Below are 6,922 nucleotides of genomic sequence, written 5' to 3'. Positions count from 1 at the left end.
CCTTGTATCCTTTGTCACAGACTTGAGAAATGCTAATCAAATTGTATTGCAGTCCTTCAACATGCAGTACATTCTCAAAGGATACTTTGCCATTTGTATTGCAGTCCTTCAACACGCTCTTGTCACAGGTCAGTGCCTGGAACATCCACTGTCCATATACCAGAATTAGTTTGAATCTGATTTACAAACTGCATCAGTTTGTAATTCAGTGTCAGTGGAAGATTCATCAGGAGTTGGAAGTGTAACAGGAGGTGGGTCTTCATACACAATTTCACAATCTTCTTCTGTGTCAGAATCTGACCCATTCTTCACTGCTTGTGATTTGATTATTTCTTCTATCTGCTCAATCATATAGGTTTTCTTTTCAATCACCTCCTTCTTTGTCTTCCATTGGAACCCTTTTGGTTCAAACCCCTGTTTGAACAGAAACTTTTCATCACCATTAAGAACTCCAGGTCTGATCTTTGCTTTTCCCTTATCAGTTGACCTTTTGTTCTTCTCAGCTTTATGTGGCTCTTTCTCATTTACTTTGATTTTCAGAATGGTCTTGAGTTTTCTTTCAAGTATCTCCTTTTGTTCCACACAACCAGATGGTTTTCTATTTCCACTCAAGTAATTCTGATACATCTCTTTGTAACTCTTCATATCAAATCCATTCACCACATCAGGAATTTCAAAGGTGTCCTCAAGAATCCAGCAAGAATCAGTGTGATGACCATATGCAACACACTTCTTGCACCAAACCTTGGCATAGCTTCCCATATCTTCAAGCAATTGTTTGTCTTTGATTTTGTCACTAGGTTTGGGAAAGTCAAAGCCTAAAGAGGTGTTTGGACACAAAGTATTGGAGAAATCCATCTTGATTGGTTCACTAATGTCAATTGTATGTGGATACTTTTCTTTGACAAACACTATTTTCTTCAGCTTGGAGGGAGTTCTTAATGAGCTTTCTTCTTCATCTCTTGAATATCTTCTTATTGACACATAATCAACATCCCCAATGTTGGGTTTTAACAAGATTATCAAAGTGATAAAACCTTACTTTTGGCAAAAACGCAGCGGATAAATGTTTTAAATCTTGTTAGTTTATAGTGTATAAAACCAATTTTGTACATGCAAAACCCAAACCCGGATCCAAATACAAAATACATACTATCAACACATGCATGTCACTATAAGTCCATGCATGTTAAGACTACCTTTCAAAACCAAGGAAATGTGAAAGGGATGATGAATGGTAGGCTAGAACTTCAAGATAGGAGTTCCTCAAGCTTGTATACCCTTCAAGCCTTGAAGCAAACACCTTGTAGCTAGGATTTGCACTCAAAAATTTTCTTCCTCCCTTGGCTCCTCCTCTTGGCCAAAAATTAGAGAGAAAAGAGAGAGAGTAGAAAACCTTTTTGTTACTTGCAAAAAATGAGAGTGAAAGAGGAAGTAAGTGTGTATCTTTTGGCACCACCCATGACACCAATTAGAAACCTTGTATGTCTCCACTAACATTTGAAATAACAATAAAATATTAAGAGAGAAAGAGATTCCTTCCTTGTTATTATTATTATTTTTTTAAACCTTTCATTTATATATTTGTGTTATAAAACTTATTACTTATAAGTGTAACACAACATATAGGCAACATGCTAGGTAACCATTTTCACATATTGTTATTTAATCATCTTAATTAACACTATGGAATGTTCTCTCTCAAAATATAAATCATCCATACGATTTATTCATTTCACAAGTACATTGTATTTAGAAACCTCTTTCCAAATAACATAAGTGTCAATATTTATTTACTTATGATCATATCATATATAAACAAATATAATTGGTGTTTGTCTAGCTTGTTATTGGGTATGACCCGACTTGGATCATAACATACTAGCCACATCAATTATAATATGTGTCTTGGGCAGACCGAGTCCAACAATCTCCGAATTGCGCAAGATACATAGAAGATTGAAGCAAGTAGCAAATACCGCATAACTACAGTTTACTACCCCTAATACGCATGACGAAGTGCCATTCAATAACATCATCCCCTTCAAGTCCCTTACTTGAAATGATTTAGGTGAATCTATCATTTATCCTTTTTCCTCAGATGTCATGTCAAATCCAGAGACATAGAGTGATCATTCTCTGTTGATTTAACTTAGCAAGCCTTAGACATCTTACTCTCAACGAATAAGAGGGACAAATCCCCTTTTGACTACATACGTCTTTCATAATCACCTAGTACCATACCTGATCTTAGACTTATGTACCATCATGTTTCAGAGCAGCGAAGAACTAAGTTAAAGCATAATACTTGGTGAATATCAAGACCCAATATGTATATCAGGTCGGAGGATACTATGATATTCGCCTTTCCTAAAATTTACTTATGATCAATCACAAAGATTCCATGTAGTAACATTTGAGAGCGGGTCAGTCCAATATTTATATCCCATAAATATCTATGAACCTTGGCAGCAACCCTTGCTCTATATTCATACCTTATGAATATCCACCAATCCAAGTTCATAATAGTCTTACCTTCATATTTGCTCCCACAAATATGAGCGACTACGAACATTTAGAATAAGTAACTTATTCATGGATTTAAACATGCTAAAATGGAACATAACTCAAAATGTCATAATCATAAATCATAATCATATGAATGAGTCAAAATAACAATTGTTCCGATATCCAAATACAAAATTCGATCGTATCCAATCACTAGAATATCGAAGTTCTAAGGCACAAGTGTGACCTTTATGCTTTGGCCTCTCAAGGAGCTTCGTGAATGGATCCGCAATATTTTGATTGTTGTGAACTTTGCGAATACATATATTTCCCTTTTCAACTTCATCCCTTATGTAGTTGAACCTCCGCACAATGTGTCTCGTCTTTTGATGTGCACGAGGTTCCTTGATTTGAGCAATCGCACCCTCGTTGTCATAAAATATTTCTAGAGGGTTCCGAATGGTACGTACCACCCCTAGGTCGGCAATGAATTTCCTAATCCATGCAGCTTCTTGAGCTGCCAATGAGGCGGCGATGTATTTCGATTCTGTGGTGGACAAAGCTACCACATCTTGTTTCGAGCTCATTCAAGAGACTGCCCCACCATTTATAATGAAAACATATCCCGATTGTAATCGAGAATCATCTCGATCGGTTTGGAAACTCGCATCCGTGTATCCCTTTACAACGATTTCCTCCTCACCCGACCCGTATATTAGAAACATGTCCTTAGTCCTTCTAAGGTATTTCAATATACTCTTAACCGCCATCCAATGGCTACTTCCCGGATTATGTTGGAATCTACTTTTCATGCTTAAAGCACATGACACATACGGTCTAGTGCATAACATTGCATACATGATGGATCCAATAGCCGATGCGTATGGGATTCCATTCATTTTCTCTTGCTCATCCTTTGAGCTTGGACATTGAGATGTGCTCAATATCGTTCCTCTTTGAATAGGTACCAAACCTCTCTTAGAGTTCTCCATCTTGAACCTTTTCAAGATTTTGTTAATGTATGCACTTTGATTTAAACCTATCAACCGCCTTGATCTATCCCTATAGATCTTTATTCCCAAAATATAGGCGGCTTCACCAAGATCTTTGATGGAAAAACAACTTCCAAGCCATGCTTTTACACCTTCCATGATTGGAATGTCATTCCCAAATAGTAGTATGTCATCAACATACAATACTAAGAAGGTAATGATGCTCCCACTAGCTTTCTTATACACACAAGCTTCATCACCATTTTTGATGAATCCAAATTTCTTAACTTCTTCATCAAAACGGTGATTTCAACTTCTAGATGCTTGTTTTAATCCATAGATTGATTTCTTTAACTTGCATACTTTGTTAGGATGTTGTGGATCGACAAAACCTTCGGGTTGAACCATATAGACATCTTCCTCAAGATGCCCATTTAGAAAAGCGGTTTTGACATCCATTTGCCATATCGCATAGTCATAATGTGCGGCTATGGCAAACAATATCCTAATAGACTTTAGCATTGCTACGGGAGAAAAAGTTTCATCATAGTCAACCCCTTGAGTTTGAGTGAAACCTTTTGCTACAAGTCTTGCTTTATAAGTATCCAAGTTTCCATACATATCGGTTTTTGTAGGACCGGTGACGATCCGAGCAGGTTCGGGACGGAAGGTTTCAACCACAGATCAAAGATAAAAACAAACACTTTATTGATAAACGCGAACGGTTACATGCTTGTTTAAACACTGAAATCACGATCTATGGCAGGGGGAGGTCGAGCATGGCCTCCCCCCTCATCCGGACAGCACCTGGGCCCCGGGCACGCAAAACCTCAAACTCTTACCTGTTCACGACTGAAAGCTGGTATTTATACCCGCTGCCATTCGGTCAGGACTCATTCGATCGAATGAGTCCTATTCGATCGAATGGCAGACTCATTCGATCGAATGAGTCCTATTCGATCGAATGGCAGACTCATTCGATCGAATCAGAAACTGGTTCGATCGAATGAGTATCCATTTGAAAATGCTCTTTCAAATGGATCACTTTCAGCGTGAACCACTACCTAGGTGTACAGCATACAACATAAACATTCTAAACTATTCGCCAAGCGACGGCCACAAAATGTGCACCAACAGTTTTCTTCTTGAAAACCCATTTACTTCCAACCGGTTTGGAATTAAGAGATGGTACAACCAAATCCCATACTTGGTTGTCATGCATGGATTGCATCTCAACGTTCATGGCTTCAAGCCATTTGTCACAATCGGATTGTGACATTGCATCACGGTATGTGGTGGGTTCATCTGAATCTACCACATAGCATCCATCCATGAAAAATCCATATCTTTCGGGTGGATGACTAATTCTACCGGATTTGTGAATGTTTTGTGTGTTTGATCAACCATTTGATCATTCTCAACAACCTCTTGATGATTGCTAGTATCAACCAAACGTGTATCGGCTTGTGGTTCTCGATCCTCCTCGAGTTCCACCGTTCTACTAGTACCTTCCATAAGGAACTTAGTTTCCAAGAACTCGGCCTTTCGATCAACGAACACCTTTTGCTCGGTTGGGTTGTAGAAATAATATACCATAGAATCTTTGGGATATCCTACAAAGATACACTTAGTGGGTCGACTTTCAAGTTTGTTTTGGGTGTTGTTCTTGACATAAGCCTCACAACCCCATACCTTTAATTATGATAATGATGGAGCCCTTCCATTCCATGTTTCAAAAGGTGTCTTGTCCATTTTCTTGGTTGGGGCCATATTTAGAATATGGGCCGCGGAGAGCAAAGCGAAACCCCAAAATGATAGAGGCAATGTGCTTCTAGCCATCATAGATCAAACCATATCCAATAGAGTTCGATTCCTCCTTTCGGATACACCATTGTGTTGTGGTGTTCTGGGTGGAGTAAGTTGTGAGATGATCCCACAACTCCTAAGATGATCTTGGAAAGCATCACTTAGGTATTCTCCTCCTCTATCCGAACGAAGTACTTTGATGGTTTTATCGAGTTGATTTTGTACTTCATTTTGGAAGATTTTGAACATTTCAAAAGCTTCATCTTTGTGTCTTAACAAGTACACATACCCATAACGACTATAGTCGTCAATAAAGGTAATGAAGTATCTTTCACCATTCCTTGTCATTGCCTTAAAAGGACCACATACATCCGAATGTATGATACCTAATAAGTCTTTTGCCCTTTGGTTTGTTACACTAAAGGGGTCCTCGGTCATCTTTCCTAACATACAAGACTCGCATTTATCAAATGAATCACCTTCACTTGATTCCAAAAGACCATTCTTTTGTAGTGTATGTATGCGATCTTTGTTTATATGACCAAGGCGACAATGCCAAACATAAGTTTTACTCAAATCCATTTTGAGCCTTTTGGTGCTTGATTGGTATAACATGTTATCATAAGATGTGTTATTATGAACCAATTCATAAATGCCATTAGATGGCATTGCTTTAAAATAAAATACATCACTCATGAAAACATAAATACAATCATACATAAACTTAAAATCATAACCATATTGTCTTAGAAGTGAAACGGAGATAATATTCCTAGTCAAACTAGGAGCATACAAAACATTATTTAAAATAACTTCCAAACCATTTGGAAGCTTCAAAATGTAGTCCCCTCGGGCTTCGACAACAACCTTTGCTCCGTTGCCCATGAAGAGACTAATATCTCCCTTCTTGAATCCTTCATTTCCTTTGAACCCCTGCAACAAATTGCAAATATGAGTTCCACATCCGGTATCCAATACCCATGTGTTAGAGGAAATAATATTAAGATCAACATGAATCATGAAAGTTGTACCCGAGGTTTGCCCCGCATCCCTCTTAGCTTTCAACTCTTTGAGATAGGTTGGACAATTCCTCATCCAATGCCCTATCTCCCCACATCCAAAACAAGGATCCTCCGCGCAAACCTTTGGCATCTTTTCCTTCGGTTTAGGTAGTCCCACTTTCATCTTTCCCTTGAACTTAGCCATGACTTGTCCCTTACCTTTGGCAACCTTTGCCTTAGGTTCCGGGTGATGCCTCTTCCTATTGCCTCCCTCATTGATCGTGAGAACGGGTAAAACCTTTTTACCCATTCCCGTCTCGGCCGTCTTGAGCATTGCATGAACCTCACCAATGCTCTTGTCCCACCCATTCATGTTATAATTCATAACAAAAGTCTCTAATTTCTTGGTTAGCCCATTTAGGATCAAATCCGTGGCTAACTCGTTTGAGACGCGACAATTAAGGTGCTCGAGACGATCAATGTGGCTTTTCATCTTAAGCACATAGGAGGAAACGGATTGGCTTTCTTCCATACGACATGCATGAAGCGCTCGAACCGTTTCGAAGCGCTCCACCCTAGCTTGTGTAAGGAACATTTCCTTAAGTTTGGTAATCA

The sequence above is a fragment of the Bidens hawaiensis genome, unplaced genomic scaffold (genome assembly GCF_021521415.1).
Source record: "Bidens hawaiensis isolate Kalapana, Puna unplaced genomic scaffold, B.hawaiensis_p1.1 tig00004151_1, whole genome shotgun sequence".
NCBI classification, from domain to species: Eukaryota; Viridiplantae; Streptophyta; class Magnoliopsida; order Asterales; family Asteraceae; genus Bidens; species Bidens hawaiensis.
This window is presented reverse-complemented; position numbering follows the sequence as displayed.